This window comes from Staurois parvus, unplaced genomic scaffold, assembly GCF_062004578.1.
Source record: "Staurois parvus isolate SC_StPar_1 unplaced genomic scaffold, SC_StPar_1.0 ptg000015l, whole genome shotgun sequence".
Taxonomy (NCBI): Eukaryota; Metazoa; Chordata; class Amphibia; order Anura; family Ranidae; genus Staurois; species Staurois parvus.
The window spans coordinates 8254509-8273262 of NW_028317811.1; positions in this window are offsets into that span (position 1 = coordinate 8254509).

Below are 18754 nucleotides of genomic sequence, written 5' to 3' on the forward strand. Positions count from 1 at the left end.
AATAGCCTTTACATACCAATTTATTTCACTGATGAGTTTTCTACATAGCAGATAAGTGCATCTGTTTATCAAGGTGTATTTAACCACTAGCCTACAGGGAACTTATACCCCCTTCCCCCCCAGGCCAATTTCCAGCTTTCAGCGCTGTCACACTTTGAATGACAATTGCGTGGTCATGCAACATTGTACCCATATGAAATTTTTATCATTTTTTTGAGATAGAGCTTTCTTTTGGTGGTATTTAATCACCTCTGGGAGTTTTTTTTTTTCTTAAACAAAACCAAAAACCACTGAAAATTTTGGAAAAAAAAACGTTTTTTCTTAGTTTTTGTTATACAATTTTGTAAATAAGTGATTTTTCTCCTTCACTGATGTGCGCTTATGAGGCTGCAGTGAAGTGAAGGGCACTGATAGGCTGCACTGATGGACACTGATAGGTGGCACTGATGAGGAGGCACTGGTAGGTTGCACTGGTGGGCATTGACAGGCATCACTGATGGGCACTGAAAGGCAGCACTGATACATGACACTGATACATGACACTGATAGGTGGCACTGATAGGCGGCACTGATAGGCAGCACTGACAGGTGGCACTGACTGGCACTGTTAGGCGGCACTGACTGGCACTGTTAGGCGGAACTGACTGGCACTGATAGACGGCACTGACTGGCACTGATAGGTGGCACTGATTGGCAGCACTGATAGGTGCCACTGATGGGCATTTATAGGTGGCACCGACTGGCACTGATGGGTGACATTGAAAGGCAGCTCAGATGGGCACTGATATGTGGCATTGATGTGCACTGGTATGCACTGATACGTGGCATTTATGTGGAACTGATGGGCACTGGTAAGTGGCACTGATGGGCACTGGCACATGGCACTGATGAGCACTGACAGGTGGCACTTCTAGGGCCACATTGATCATCAGGGCACACTGATCATCAGTGCCCTGATGATCAGTGTACATGTCCCCTTCGTGGAAAGCCAATTACCGGCTCTCCTCTCGAGCTGTCAGCGTGACAGCTCGAGAGGAGAGAAATGCAGATAACCGGCATTTCCATGTTTATATGTGATCAGCTGTGATTGGACACAGCTGATCACATGACCGAGCCGACATCTTCGGCTCTTTCCGTGATCCGACACAGCGGACCGGCGATCGCCGCGCTGCGCGCTCCCTGAGCCGTGCATGCGCAGTGAGAATGGTAGGACGTCATATGACGTCCTATCAGAACGAGAGAACCACCTTGCGCCCGTCATTGTACTATAGGGCGGGCGGAAGGTGGTTAAAGGATAGGTTCACCTGTTACATTTTCTACCTATTTTTAGGGTGGAACATGTAACATGTTCCAGCATCTGCACCTACACTTCCAATCCCCCTCTTCCTGTGACAGCGGGCGGGGGATCTTCTCCCCACACCCACTATCACAATTTAAAAACAGTTTCCTGTGATCGAATAGCCTATAAGTACCGTCAGCCATTGTGGCTGATGACTTGTAGTTCTCAATGAACTGCAAAGGTGCTGGTGAGCACTCTCATAGTTCATTGATTTTTCCTGCTCTCAAGTAACTGCCTGTCTCTACAAGGTATTGGCAGACAGCTATTCTGAGAATATGAAGGAGCCTGAGATTGCAACCACGATCTGCTGATCATGGGTGCAATGCTTTGCAAGCTCCTTAGGAAAAAAATAAATGCACTTTTTTTTTACCTGCAAAAATTGTGCATTTCTTTATTTTTTTTTTTCAAAAGGCGAACTTATCCTTTAAGGATATACACAATTCTGAGCAGCACCTATCCAAATATAAATTTTTCTTGTATTCCTTTGTGCAGATGTTTTGTTTATAAAAGTTAGGCATACACCAGTTAGACCTATTATCCCCGATTAAAGCTGCCCCTTTGCTGGCCATTTTTTACAATGCTGCTTTCCCTGTTGTATCATAATTGTTGTAGTAAAATCCCTACCTGTGCATTTTGTCTGTAGTAATTTTGGGCCTAAAATTGCTTTTAAAATGGTCTTTCTGCTGCTCACTTTTAGAATGCTATATCCTCCACAATATTTCTTGTAGTAAAATTCCAACCTGTGCTCTTTGTCTGTAGTAAATTTGGGCCCGAATTTGCTATTTATGATTGTTTTCTCTGTTTTGATGATCTGGCCAGTATCACACCTCCTGTATTAGAGTGCCCCAGCTCTGGATGAATGAGCACAGGGGTACTTTTAGACAGCTGAATTGTCTGGGGGGAGGGGAGCGTTAGATGAACTAGCCAGTTTTACACAAACACATAGAAAACAAACTCTAGCTCAGACTGCAGATACACAAGCAGTTACAACTGTTTTTCTTTCTTTTGAGATAAAGGTTTTACATGAATAAATAAAAGTTGATCAGTATAAGTACCCCTGACATTGGTAAATGGTTTGTCTCAACATTCTAACTGGTAGGGCAGCTTGCTCTGTTGAAAAGCAAGACTTAATGGCAGGATCCCCAGATGCAAAAAAAGGAAAGAAAGCCACAAAAAAAGAAAGCTAATGTAGCCATCATGTATAAGATATGGTAAGCTGAAATATAATAAATGTTTGCTACTGTTTGCTTCCTAGTAGAGAAACCCCTACCTGTTCTCTTTTTCTGTAACAAATTTGGTTACAAATTCATTCACTCATGTATCCTATGTGGTCTCTTAACTCTTGTATTAAAACCGCTACCAGTACTCTTTGTCTGTAGTAAATTGTGACTTATTCTCCCTCATTGAAAATGTTCTGCTGCTGGCCAGTTTTACACAGCTATGTTGTCTGCATTTTCTTGATTATTAATAAGAGTTTCATAGAAACTCCCCGGACCCTGCTAATGATGTATTTAAAGAAAAGGACAGTGATCATGAAGTCTCCAGGTTGAATATCTGAGCACCCCCCTTTTTGTAAAGTGGGCTGAAAGATTCCCCAATAATTCTCCCCGATATTACTCCAACATCCTTCTTGGGACATTGTGTAAAGATTTGCTGCCCCTCAAGCAGCAAGAAAAGACTCTCTCCCTGCTGAACATTATTTTTTGAAAACACGTTTGCATTGGTAATTGTCCCCCATGGCAGTGCCCAGGTCCTGGTGCCTTTTTTAACAGTAGATTGCCTATTAACCTTGAAAATGGTTAGAAAATATAGCTAAATTGCTTCCCATAGACTTTAAATGGAGTTTGGACCTAAGTTCAGGTTTTTGTGGACTTCATTCTGGATTCACTGAACCTCCCATGAATCTATGAATAAAGGGGACCCGATGAAAAAGTTTCCTACTCCATTGCTTCCTAGTAGTTCTAATACCTCTCAATGTTTCTTGCTAACAGTCAGTCTAAGTCAGAAATTCTGATGCAATTTGAGTCTATTATGTTATACGCATTTTCTACCACATGACCTTGCACCTGTCTGTGATACTCCTGGAGAGAGATGTATAACACAGGCAGAGGAAGCGTAATCAGAGTGTATGGAAATGGTCCAGTAAACTGAATTATGAAGTGTACAATGCTGCAGAAAATGAAAGGAATAATGTAGAGACAAAAAAAGCTATTTTGGCAGCATAGAGGGAGGCTGGAGTAAATCTGCTGTTCCAGTTTGGCAAAGCTACAGTTAAAGAAAAACTTAAAGGAACATTTGATGGTGAAATGTATCTGGTAGTATTAATATTCTATAAATCAAAAGAAGTTCACACAAGATCAGAGTTTAAAAGTTTAAGTAAGCGTCAAGCAGTGATGTTTGCAACCATTAGAGACGTTTTTCTTAGTAGAACTATTTAAAGTTTTAAATTGCAAAGCATACTATGTGTAATATTTTCACCCACTATTACTGCTCTACTTACTTAATAGTACATTATTTAATTGGGGATATTAAAATATGTATTGCTGGCATGCCTTGGGGTGTATTTTACTATACTTATAACTACTTGTGCACATAGACTACCAGGATATGCTGGGTAATTGGCTACCAAAAAGGAATTATGAATTGCAGGGGCAATTCCAGGCTCACATACTAAAAGAAATGTATGTTAACAGACATTCCCAATCTTTTATCAAGACTTAGCAACTTCTGTCATTATATCTTCAATCTTAATTCCATGGCCCCCCCAAGGACTGCCTCTCTAGTGTATCCAACAGTGAAGCTGATTTGTAAAACTGGAAGAAAGTTAAAATAGCAATTCATAGCAATTAGATTGGTTTCAACTTTCATTCTCTAACTTTCACTGGGAAAATGAAACTTGGAATTTGACTTCTTGCTGTGTACACCAACATCTCCACCTTTCATTTCTTTCATTTATGTAAAGCCCCAAATCTGCCTCATACACGTATCTGTAACTGAATATAACAATTCTCTCCAGCTCAATCAAACTCTGCTAGATGTTCAGTGGTTGTGAATGAGACTCTATACTTATCTAAACTGCACTTTAATCACTAGTCCATGGTAAACACTTACCCTAGTTATAACTGCAACTGAATCCCCTAACTCTCACTTTTGCTGAAAAGTGGCCACCCCAAGTCTTGCAGTCAGCTGTCTCTAAAAAGGGAGATAGTGAGAGCCAGGAGGATGTATTGCCTGGCATAGTAAAGAGAAATGTCATATCCTCTTGGAACAGAGCCTCTCTTCCACTTATTCATTTTTGCCACTTCTACTAAGGGATTGATTTCAGATCTCTGTTCTAGTATATGGTACATCTAGTGGACAGCAGTCCTCCATACCATAAATTCTGTCTTTGAATTATCCTTTTTGATGGACCCCAGATTCTGTTTATTAGGCTACTTAAACCAAGAAATTATACCATCCACTATACAGATCCCATTGCTTCATTGTCTTTTCCATGCTTGTAAACTTATTGCTCAAAGGTGGCTAGCACCTCTACCATCTACTAATTCGGATTGACTGAAGGCCATAAATAATACATTGGTGAAGAAAAAATTTACAATATCTACACCAAGAGGGGGTATCCTAGGAAATTTGATAAACTATGAAAACTCTGGTTAAACACTCCAGGAATAACGCCCAGATCTCTGGTGCTGGATAAACTACTAGCATCATCCAGGAAGTTTGCCTACCATTCTGTTAATTTACAAGCTTTGATCCATACTCCTCAGGATTACTTTTTCCCTGCAACCTCTTATAAGGGACCAGGGGATAGAGGCGGGATTCTTTTAGCTTGCATTAGCACATTTAGAAACAATTTCAACAATTTTCAAATGGGTTTAATAATGAAAAGATCAAAATGGTGCAAATAAAATATTTACAAAAACAAAGATATTACAAAGTAACAAAGAGAACAAACCAAAGCAAGACAAAGAGGGGAAACAAGTAAACAGTTGCAAAGTCTTTGGTTTTACCAGAGTTCAGTCAAGGGTGAGCAAGGTGTTATTGGCTCCCATAACTTGACAGATGTTCCTTGGCTGATGGTACACAAGAGCTGCCAAAGTGTCCTCGCATTCCTTTTTTATGTGGTATCAAAGGGGTGTTGACGAAGACCTTCTGACCTATCATTCGGTTTAAGGGGTGGTTGCTGGGAGGTCAGCTGTTTCTGACCAAGTCCCAGATATAGTTTTCTATAAGTTTTAATAACTGAATATCTGCAGGGTACAGTCAGCTACCCAGCATATTATTGTCAAGCATGAAATTAGCTTCACAATGGATATAGATATGACAGATCTCAGATATTTATTTCTCATAGGAGGGGTGTGGAGGCCTAATCCACTCTGATACCTCCTAGCATAGGGGTGTTTGGGTTCAAAATGCTACCCAATAACTGATGAAAGTGAATATGACTTTATTCTGGCTGTGCTATTATTATTCCATGAGTTATGAAATATGCTGTAACCAGTTTATCAGGGATGTGTATTCTACTGACCTCCAACTAAGGTGTTCATGACTCAGTGTCTGTTTCTGGTCACTGAAGCAGAAGTCAGACACTTTTATGGACCCTGTGATGTATATTGGGTGTTAGATCCTACTAGTCCTATTACCAGACTGGTAAGGGTTGCCTGGCAGCAGCTAAGCATTTGTGAATTGTATGATATGAAAGGAGAAGGGAGGAGGAAAGAGGAAAAGGCCACTGTGCTATGCCGCTTTATGACGAAACGGCATAGGAGAATTGTGACATGAACAAAATGGCTGCTACCCACACAGCTATTTGGGGGCCAGGTACGCATGAACATTACATCTTGTACTGTACATGAAAGCTTATTTAAAGATTAAAGTGAACACAGAAGATGTTTCTCACTATGCTAAGTGAATACTGTATATACTTTCCAAAGTGAATAGTTCCTAAATCAATCCTGATATGCAATCTAATAATGGAAGAAGCCAGAACACAATCTAAATTTCTACTACTTGGTGTTTAAATGTGCAGTTGCTATTTTCCATACCTTAGTTAGCAGACAATACTCCTTTAGCTTTAGTTTCATACTATAAATTCCTTAGAAGGAAAATCCCAGCTAAAGTTTCCTGTAGACACAAGATGATCACTGAATAAGCTGGCCATTAATAGTCTGATCTAAGAAGGACCATACATATACAGGCCACTTCTAACCATTGCAGACAGGTTTGGTATGGCTGATTTCAGGGGAAGAAACTATTGTCTGATATGGATTGTGCCTTGTTTGACAAGTACAGTTACATGTATTTAGGCCACAATAATTCTATAGAAACATAATTTTGTTGTCATATCTTCAGACTAGCACATGGCTAACTTATTATAAAACAATAAAAAGACCACCCCACTGTGCATTTATTTAGACTGGATCTCTCACAAGAGCTCTTTGAGCATTAAATAGACTAAGGATAAAAAAAACTTCTTCAAAAAGGTTTTCAATCTAGTCTGATCAAGCGTTACTTTTCAAAATGATTGGTTGGCTGGGCATTGGCTATTACCACTGACATCAGATTGTCATCTGATCTGGCCAGTTTTGATAGTCACCTACTGTATCTGTGGCCGGTTTCAGGTGGCTGTTATGAATGCTTTAAAATGTGTAATTATTTTTTAAATTATTTAATATCAAGTATATATTTGGTAATTAGAGGGGATTTTAAGAGAAAAAGTGGAAATGTTCTTTTAAAGGTATTTCCATCTAAACCTTGTTTTTTTGTTGTTGGCAAAATCAGTCTTTCCTGTACATGTAAATTGGCCTGACTCAGATGTGAAACTGGAGTGGAAAGTATACACAGCTATACAGGTCATGCTGTAGTTAACAAATTGTTGTTTTGGTTTTGGTTTAATTGCCTCAATCGGCCCTGTCACTTAAGAACACTTCATCAGGAGTGACAGCATGAGCCAAGCCATGTTCTGGCAATTTGAAGGGCAGCTCATGACAGCAGGCTCCACTGTGTGCACTGTTAGCCCATGTCACTTACACTTCTTAGTGCCCCTTGGCATCCCCAGAGAAACAGTCACTTGCTGGTTGGTCACATTAGAGTTTGTCCTGACATTTTGTAGATAAGAAAGTCTTTGACGGATTGAAAAGTGATTCTAGCTGCCAAACCAAAATCAGCTCATAATACCTCAGTGACGTCTGCAGTCCATCTACTTCAAGCACTATTATTAGCCTTATCAAGACATACATATATTTAGAATATGCAGTCCAAACCACAGTTGGCTTTCAGTTAAGTTCCCATCATGTCACTATTACTGTGTTACCATCTTCAACTTATATACTTATATTCTGAGAGCATTAGTATTATATTTGTCTTATTCTTCCTGCATCAAATATGGTGCTAAACCCCCTTATGAGACTTTCATGGCACTCAATATCACAACTGATAATAAAAAATATAGTATACATCACAATTATCATATCCTCTATGACAAACTATCATGTACATTCTTTATCTAATGCTATGTACTAAAAGCCATATATTTGTGTCCTTCATTCTTTTAAACCTGTATAAATAAAATGTATACTATATTTTTATTATAAGTTGTGATATTGAGTGCAACTCAAATAAAGGCCAAATAAAATAACAGAGTGGGGTCAGAGCATACTGAGGCGCACAGTGAGCAGAAGCCGCCAACTGTCTGCAGAGTTGATAGCTAAAGACCTCCAAACGTCGTGTGGCCTTCAGATTAGCAAAACAACAGTGCATAGAGAGCTTCATGGAATGGGTTTCCATGGCCAAGCAGCTGCATTCAAGCCTTACATCACCAAGTGCAATGCAAAGTGTCGGATGCAGAGGTGTAAAGCACGCCGCCACTGGACTCTAGAACAGTGGAGATGTGTTTTCTGGAGTGACAAATCATGCTTCTCTGTGTGGCAGTCCGATGGATGTGTCTGAGTTTGGCAGTTGCCAGAAGAACAGTACTGCATTGTGCCAAGTGTAAAGTTTGGTGGAGGAGGGATTATGGTGTGGGGGTTTTTTTCAGGGGTTGGGCTTGGCCCCTTAGTTCCAGTGAAAGGAACTCCTAAGGCGTCAGCATGCCAAGACATTTTGGACAATTTCATGCTCCCAACTTTGTGGCCCCTTCCTGTTCCAACATGACTGTGCACCAGTGCACAAAACAATGTCCATAAAGACATAAATTAGCGCGTTTGGGGTGGAGGAACTTGACTGGCCTGCACAGAGTCCTGACCTCAACCTGGCAGAATACCTTTGGGATGAATTAGAGCAGATACTCTGATCCATGCCTTCTCATCTGACATCAATGCCTGACCTCATAAATGTGCTTCTGGAAGAATGGCCAAACATTCCCATAGACGTACTCCTAACCTTGTGGATAACTGTGAGCAGGATTGTGACACCTCCCCCCTCAGGTGGTTGCATGGGAGGGGACTACAATTTCCCTCCTGACGCAACCGACCTCTGCCCAGAGGTTCACCTTGGGTTGACAGGGTGCCATTGCACTGCAGGAGAACCAGGTTCCTTCTGTTGTGTCGACCAAGTGAGTGGTCACGGGGGAGCACCAGTCGGCTGTGACTATCTGGACATCGTGGCGACTGCAGGGGTGCCCACCTGTTCACAAAACACTTCGGCTCAGGGATGTCATCTGCTAACATATTGAGATGTAGCTTTTTGTCGAGGTAGAGAATGAGCTTTCCCTCTCCCATCTCCTTCCTCTGAACCAGAACTACATCTGACCCGAAGGTAGTGGCGCATGTGTGCACCGGAACCGGACAGGCGAGTTCTGGAAATTGCTGCCCGGATGGGTCCACAGGAACCTTCGTCCAAGATGAACAGTCCTCTTTACCTGCTAGCATCCAGGACACCAGTTCCGTCAGTTTCCTGTCTGCTAGGTCAGTCACGGGTCCAGCTGAGCCATGATAGTTGCACCCAGCTGCATCCAAAACTGACGAAACCTGCTTCTTGACCTGGGGAGTCGGCCAGGCCATAACTGCCTCAGTCTCCCTATTCCCAAACCTCTGGGGGTCTCTTCCTACCGTTGGTTCCCAAAGCTGAACCACTAACATGCCCCTCTGACAGTTACCATTCTCAACTGTCAGACTAGGCACGGGCAGTTCGCTCCTGACTTGTGAGAGGGGCCCAAGTTGCTCTTCCCAGACAGGGCCGAACACCACAAGGCCCCTAAAGTGGGCAACTGCACCCCGTTCCATTCCACATTGTAGGCCATTCCTGGCCCCTGGGGAGGTGGTTGGTGCATTCTCAACCCCAATTAGATTTCCCGGGAATTCAGGCAAGTCACATGGGGTGGTGAAGGCTGACTCGTCCTGAGCCTCCTTGATTGAAGATGGTGGCCCAGACCCTCTGCTCAGGTCCATGATGATTACCTCATGGCTCCTGGGCATGGGGTAGGCCACAACCACAGGGCTGGCACTCAGTTTTCCACGGTCCTCACAAAGTCTGGTTATCTGATCCTGTTTGGGGACCGAGACTATCGGGGATACCCAGACTCTAGCTGACCCCTGGATTCCTGACGGCGCCATTCCGTCTGTCTCTTTGGCTCATTCAGTCTGCACCTCCTGTGAGATGAGGTTGGCTGAAGGCATGGGAGAAAGATACACCCTGCCGTCCAACTCATGAACAGCACGGTGAGCTCTCCCCGGGTTTTCCTGAACTCTGACACCATTTCTCATAGGCCTTGCCAGCAGCTTCTGTACCTGAATAGAAAGGATAGGTGACTGGAGCTGAAGGCCGCAGCCCCCTCTCGGAGATCCGCTGATTAACTCCAATGAGGCCCCTCGCCCTTCCAATCCAGGTGTGCTGTCACTGCCCAGGACACATGTTTTCCTGCCTGGTGACACAACAGGACAGGTCAGATCATATTACATACCTTCAGTCTCCCTGTCAGGCCTTTGTTTACCCTTCTCAGCAGGGAAGCTCACAGCTCTCTGGCTGCTGAGGTCTATGTGTGAATTGCTTTCCAGTGCTGCCTTACACGTGGAACTATAAGTCCCAGACGGCTATCCAGTACCATGCAAGGACAACTCCTGGACACTTTAGGCCTAGGCCTAGAATCCTCTGGGCCTAGGCAAAGAACAGGCCTATCCAAACCATCCCTTTGCTCAGCCCCCAGAGATTATACCTCTGCCCCCTTCACAGCACTGTGGTTGACCCCCAAAAATGAAAATGCATCATTTTTATATTCATGACCATCATCATCATTAGCATCATCAACATTATCATCAACGTGATTGATATTATCAATATCAGCATCATCGTCATCACTATCATCACTATCATTGACCGTATCAACATTATCATCAACATAATAAATATCAGCTTCATCGTCATCATTATCAACAGGTACGTTTCTAATGTCCATGACATATGAGTTTGATACCTCCCCATGCAAGGGGATTTCTTCTCGTTCTCCAGCTAATGAAGAATCTTTCTACCCCACTCCATTCCCAGCCCCTCCCTCTGTCCATCCACAGGTTGCCCAGACATTACCCCAACATCTGCACACAGTACCTTGGCATGTCCAGAGAGTTCCAGGGGGCCTTCTGGGTATTCTCAGCAGGGGCGTAATAGGACGCAAGAGTACCTAAATCGGCATCCAACAAAACAGGTGTGGGAATTTCATCCGAGACCCCCACCTCCCTCATCCCCCTTCCCGCACCCCAATCGATAAATACCTTTGCACAGGGTATGCGTGAACGGGTCCCCCCAACTCCTGTGAGGGTAAGAAACTTTCCTGGGATGAGGTTCCTTGGCTTAATCACCTCTGGCCGGACCAAGGTGACTTCTGCTCTGGTGTTGTCAGGAATGGACTTGCCAATGGTGGTGGGACTCACCTGCCTTGTGGGCTGCAGTACCAAGGCTGGCTAGCGGGTGCTCTCAGCAGCCAGAATCTCACTCCTGCAATCAGGCCATCACCTGAAGCTGATTGCAGGAGGTGTATTTAAGCAGGACCAGGCCTGTGATCAGTGCCTTGGTGTATGTTTCCCATGAGCCCCTGTACCTTGTATCCTGTGTCCTGTTCCTCTGCCGATCTGATTTGTTGCCGACCCTGCCTGATCCTGACCTCTGCTGACTTCTCCTGCTTGATCCCTGGCTCGTTTGACTACTCTCCTGGACATCCCTAATCTGATCTGTACTCCTGCTACCGACCCCGACGAGTGACCTGACTACTCTTCTACCTGCTGCTTAGTACCACGCTGACCTGCTGTTACCGACCCGGCCCATCTGACCACGCTAACTACTCTGCCATCCATCCATCCTGCACGGATCCAGTCATCCCTGCTCACACCTTCTGCCTCTTCATATCAGGCTTCCTACCTGCATATACCTCTGGCAGATCCCTCTACCACGAGCAGGTGTACTCAGGGGCCGCGACCTGGTTCCTGTCTGCTCCAAGTACATCCCCACCATCAGGGGCCCTGGTGAATAAGCAGACTGGGACTTAGACTCCGCGCCCTGGGGAATCCTGTCCCGAGGACTGCTAGAGGTACCACCAGATGGTCGTTAACAGAACCATATGGCCGGCCTGGCCATTCCACCTCTCCAGCCCTGACTACGCCTGTGTTCCTGCACATACTAAGATTAGTAGAAGGTTGGTTTGTTTACTGTGCGTTGTATATTTGGGTGGCTAATAATAAGTATATTGTTATTATATCATTCCTGAAGCCTGTTACTTCCCTGTGTCAGTCCACACACCTCTGGTCACACCCGGATCCTTGACAGGTGTCCCGGAAACCAGTTACAGACCGGTTGCCCACAGTGACTGGCTGCAAGTTGGCGGGGGTTACCTGCATCTTCCTGCAGACAAACAGCACTGAAGAAGAGTTGCTGGCCAGCTGGCCAGATGATATCATCTGCTTCTGCTCAGGACACTGCGTCCACAGCCTCTCTCTCAGTCTGGCATTCCATGAACTGCAGGTATACCTCAGGATCTGTCTCCTTGATGCGTTCCAGGGCTTCCTGCATCTGAGGAGAGTCTCTGCTGGTTACAGGCACTCCGGTGCTGGCCCGCTCGGGCGGTGGTGTGATGATAACATTTCGGTGATCCTCCAGTGTCAGTCTCTGTATGCCCATCCTGTGAGGCCATCTCTGAGCCACTGGGATCAGATGTAGCGGGAACCCCGTCATGGTCAAGTTCCCCCGAGTCCCGCTCTGCTCGGATATCAGACTCCCATAGGTCCCGAATCAAATCTTCATGATTTTTGCGACCGACGTCCATTCCTTGTGAGGTACATTCCACCTTCAAATCACTTTTGCTCATTTTCTCGTATTCTGCTGCACCAGCCATCATTGCAAGCAAAGATAAAATAGAAAGTAGAAAAAGGAAGGAGCTGTTGCTATATGTCTCTCTCTCTATATATATATATAACAAATATGCACTGCTTGTTTCTAAGGACTGTTTCCACAAAGGTTACAATCCTTCAGTGCAGAGCTAATTTTTAACACTGCACTGAGGCTCTTAATGCAACTATCCCACATAAGCTGCCAACAATATGTGACGATCCCATGATCGCTGCCACCAATATGTGACGAGCGCGGCGTCAGACCCCAGCCTTTCTCACCAAACAACGATTTTCCAGCTAATTGGACCACAATTTATGTACTGGCAGCCTGGAAGCGATTGTTACTGGGTCAGGTTAGTTACGCAATTAACCCTTCACACTGCCACCACCTCCTTTTTATACAAAGAAAGAGGAAACTCAGCAATACACTAGGATGATTGGTTAATCGACAGTATACCGCTATCTCTACAGACCGGTTATACAGAGGGTTAAACACTCATAGTAGCGTTCTTCAGCGGCAGGGACTCGTAAGTTACATTCAAGAGTTATAGAAACAGTTCAACATTATCAGAAAGTAAGATTTATTACCAAAAGGTTAAATGGGTGCAGAAGAAATATTTACAGAAAGAAGATGTAACCAATATATATATATATATAAATATACAGAGCACAACAGCACAGCAAACAGATAACAGAAAGAAGTTTAGGTAAATAACTACTTGCCAAATATATGCCTGGGGTTAAGCAGTTTCAAGTCTGATGAGCTAAAAAAGGATTTCTGGTCTCGCACTCTGTTTCGTTGCTCCAGAGCTTAGTGAATGTGGTGAAGTTTCACTTTCCAAAGAAAATAACCAATCAAGTGCAAGAGAAAATAAAAAAAAAATGCTTTTTTGATTGGCAGATGGAAGTAAATAGAGCCTCACCTAATTCACTAGGACTTATATAGCGCCAACAGTTTACGCAGCACTTTACAACATAAGGGCAGATAAAAATGAATATAGGAGGATTCAGAGGGCCCTGCTCGTTAGAGCCTAAAATCTAAGAAATTAGTAACTATTGTGATTTGGAGATTTGGATACATCTGAATCTCCAAATAGTGAAAATTTTGTTCAAATTTTGATTTGCAACAAATTGAATTGCACCTGTCGCTACTATCCACAATAAGGGTTAACTAATACAGGAAGGGGCCACTAACGATAATCTGTAATAGTAAAATTTTTCTGCATCAAGAGATTTACAGGTGAAACTCGAAAAATTAGAATATCATGCAAAAGTTCATTTATTTCAGTAATGCACTTTAAAAGGTGAAACTAATATATGAGATAGACTCATTACATGCAAAGCAAGATAGTTCAAGCTGTGATTTGTCATAATTGTGATGATTATGGCTTACAGCTCATGAAAACCCCAAATCCACAATCTCAGAAAATTAGAATATTGTGAAAAGGTGCAATATTCTAGGCTCAAAGTGTCCCACTCTAATCAGCTAATTAAGCCATAACACCTGCAAAGGGTTCCTGAGCCTTCACATGGTCTCTCAGTCTGGCTCAGTAGGAATCACAATCATGGGAAAGACTGCAGACCTGACAGTTGTGCAGAAAACCATCATTGACACCCTCCATAAGGAGGGAAAGCCTCAAAAGGTAATTGCAAAAGAAGTTGGATGTTCCCAAAGTACTGTATCAAAGCACATTAATAGAAAGTTATGTGGAAGGGAAAAGTGTGGAAGAAAAAGGTGCACAAGCAGCAGGGATGACCACAGCCTGGAGAGGATTGTCAGGAAACGGCCATTCAAAAGTGTTGGGGACTTTCACAAGGAGTGCACTGAGGCTGGAGTCAGTGCATCAAGAGCCACCACACACAGACGGATCCTGGACATGGGCTTCAAATGTCGTATTCCTCTTGTCAAGCTGCTCCTGAACAACAAACAACATTAGAAGCGTCTTACCTGGGCTAAAGAAAAACAGAGCTGGTCTGTTGCTCAGTGGTCCAAAGTCCTCTTTTCTGATGAGAGCAACTTTTGCTTCTCATTTGGAAACCAAGGACCCAGAGTATGGAGGAAGAATGGAGAGGAGCACACTGCAAGATGCTTGAAGTTCAGTGTGAAGTTTCCACAGTCTATGTTGCTTTGGGGAGCCATGTCATCTGCTGGTCATTAAGTCCAGGGTCAACGCAGCCGTCTACCAGGAGATTTTGGAACACTTCATGCTTCCTTCCACAGACAAGCTTTATGGGGATGCTGACTTCATTTTCCAGCAGGACTTGGCGCCTGCCCACACTGCCAAAAGTACCAAAACCTGGTTCAATGACCGTGGGATTACTGTGCTTGATTGGCCAGCAAACTTGCCTGACCTGAACCCCATAGAGAATCTATGGGGCATTGCCAAGAGAAAGATGAAAGACATGAGACCGAACAATTCAGAAGAGCTGAAGGCCGCTATTGAAGCATCCTGGTCTTCCATAACACCTCAGCAATGCCACAAGCTGATAGCTTCCATGCCACGCCGTATTGAGGCAGTAATTGCTGCAAAAGGGGCCCAAACCAAGTACTGAGTACATATACATGCTTATACTTTTCAGAGGTCCGATATTGTTCTATGTACAATCCTTGTTTTATTGATTGCATGTAATATTCAAATTTTCTGAAATTGTGGATTTTGGGGTTTTCACGAGCTTTAAGCCATAATCATCACAATTATGACAAATCACGGTTTGAACTATCTTGTTTTGCATGTAATGAGTCTATCTCATATATTAGTTTCACCTTTTAAGTTGCATTACTGAAATAAATGAACTTTTGCACGATATTCTAATTTTTCGAGTTTCACCTGTAAATCTCTTGATGCAGAAAAATTTTACTATTACAGATTATCGTTAGTGGCCCCTTCCTGTATTAGTTAACCCTTATTGTGGATAGTAGCGACAGGTGCAATTCAATTTGTTGCAAATCAAAATTTGAACAAAATTTTCACTATTTGGAGATTCAGATGTATCCAAATCTCCAAATCACAATAGTTACTAATTTCTTAGATTTTAGGCTCTAACGAGCAGGGCCCTCTGAATCCTCCTATATTCATTTTTATCTGCCCTTATGTTGTAAAGTGCTGCGTAAACTGTTGGCGCTATATAAGTCCTGTATAATAATAATAATAATTTCAACAAATCCAAAATAAATTATAGCGAAAACAACAAATTTATTTATATTCATTTGTTTAATTTATTTGCGACTTTAGAGGGTTTTGTAAGTTCAATAATATTATCACACTCTGCATTGTTATGCATTGTTTCCAAAGCCAAAGTCAAGGAAAACATAAAAGTTGCAAGCAAGTCGCATTGAAATAGCAAGTCACCTAAAAGATCGCAAGCACACAATCGTAAGCAAGTCGCTGAAATAACATAATGATGTAATAATAGAATCAGAATCTTCCAAAATATTATGAATCAATTCAGAACAATGAATATACAAAACGAATCCGAGTATACAAAACAAATTGAGAGCGAATCATTCTAACATAACAAATATGATGAAACAAAATTATTGATTTAACAAATTAATCTGAAAAGAAACAAATGTTTAGGTCATGCACAGCTCTAGTGGATACAGTCAGCAAAAAGAAAGATGCCAACCACTGAATCAAATTACATGGTTCATGGTACAAAGCTGGTATCCGTGGAAGGCACTTGGAGTTTTTACAGTCTGCAAATTAGCGTGAACTCTTACTTTTGTTCTGATAATTGGTGTTTTCCAAAACAAATGAAGAGACGATAAAACCGGTATTCGCACAGCATATGTATAAGAGTATTGTGTATTTTGTGCTAGATTGCTGATACTGTTTTCCTACTAGTCACTAGTCTGAACATTAGCAAAGGTGGATACTACCTGCATAAACTAACTGTCCTTATAAAGTGCAAACACTTCCATGCGACTGCCTGGCCATGAATTTGATTTGAACATCCACAGTTGTGTGTAAGCACTTCGAGGGGTCAATAAGCATTATGAAGTAACAGAAATACATTTTATTAGCTGTAGAAGACTTCCAGCACATTAAACATTTCCATGAGTGCACATTATGTGAAAAGAAAAATGTGGAGGCTGCCACTGGTGATAATTATATATGCCTTGGTGTCAGGCTCATGGTTTGTCTTCAGTACATTCTGAATCACTGACCCAGAACAAGTTTATAAATAATATACAATATATAATAAGGGATTTTGAGATTCTCTAACTTTTAATTACTTTATGCCTATTATGAGTCAGTGAAATAGAAGTATTTAAGTAAGAAACAACCAGACAACTAGCATTTCCAGAACAAGGTGAATAATGGCAGTCTCTACATTTCTCTTATAAATGTAAATGTCTCTGTGGAGAGGAGACCTAATTACAAGAATCTTAAGATAAATTGCAAGCCCCAGATAGTTTGTCATAATAAATACAAAATGCCCTTTACTATTCAGTTTAACCCTTTAGTAACCAGAGGTCATTGATAAGCGGATGCCCAGACAAATGTTAGCAGCATCAGTATGCATTTTTTGACAATAAATCTATGGCTAATTTGCTTGCCTAAATTTTTACATTGTTTTTTAAGTATACTTTATAGTGTTAATCAACAAGTATTTGTTTTAAGTTTTCTGGGCTTTGCTATTTGGAAATGGTAGGGGGCAACATTTCCATTTAGATTTTTCTATTTTTTTTTTCTTCATTTTTTAATCCTGGGTTATTTTAATCCCACCCAGACCCAGGATAATTTGGACCTCTTACCAGGTCCAATAGGCTTCCTTGAGAAATCACGCTGTTAAAAAACTGGTGGGAGGCCATTCTATTAATCTTTGTTCATCTTGTTATAATATGGTTTACAGTTTAAAGATTTTAGTTTAGTTAAGTCAATAAAGAAAAGGTGAAGGGTGAAATATGATGCAGTACCATGGACTACTGCATTTTACATATAGTTATTACACTTTGCCTCACCTTATCAAATAAACCAGCTTAAAATTGGAGCCATAGTTAAACAAAAACATAGTCAAAATAGAAGTGAACACGAAACCAAGTGTGTGTGCTCTTTAGCTTCTGTTCCTATAGCACTTAATATTTCACGTTCAACCCAAATATTTAACTGGTACATCTAAAAAGATCCTCCATCAACTTTGTGCTGTAAACAGCTAACTAACCATGACAACTAACAGTTCTTGGCACAGCTTTCCAAACTACTGGAGAATGTGTAAACAGTGCTCAATAAGTTCATCTGTAAATCCTATTTCATGCTTTATAATTACAATACATAATATGATGAAATACGAATGTTTCAAAACTTAACGGATATTATTTCTACAGATGGCGTTGCATGCATTTCTGAAACTGCTAAAGCCAGTGTTGTGTAGCTCACAGAGCAGTCAGAAGTACCACAAATAACTGGATGCCACTAATGTTATACCATATCCTTCTACTATTACCACTTATATTCATTTTGACATGAAATACAAATATGCCATGTATTTCTAAGTGAAAATTTGCCTAGTTTGTAACTACATATAAAAGTAGCAGCATTTTAGTACTAACAAAATTTAGGGAAGGTAGCGCATGTGGGTTTTTTTCACATATAAATATAAAATAAATCATAATACAAATTACAACCACAGTTGAAATGTAGAGAGATGCAGCCTGTACAAAGATTGCTTGCATCTGTAACTTTGGATGCCGACCAAAGGCAGCCTAACTATGCTCGATGAACCAAATAGGAAATTTGGAAGTCGCACACCAATTATGTAATTTCACATCGAACTTTATTAAACCTGGGAATAGTACACTGTAGTCCAGCCTAGGGCTGCCCCACAGAGAACCTGAGATCAAGTCTGTATTGAGCGAAACGTTAGAGAGAATGGTTCTAAACTGGGTATTGAGTTAAATTATACAGTTATCTTAAGGCTGAATAAGAGAGTGATCTTATGCTCAGAGTTAAGCTGGGTACACATGGTTCAAAAATCAGCAGGTTCAGCGGGAACTGGCTGACATTTGGACCGTGTGTACAGCTGTCCTTCCAACAGAAGCCTTAGGACTGGCTTTTGTTGAAAGAACATGCTTGAAAACCAACATCCAATCAGCACTCGG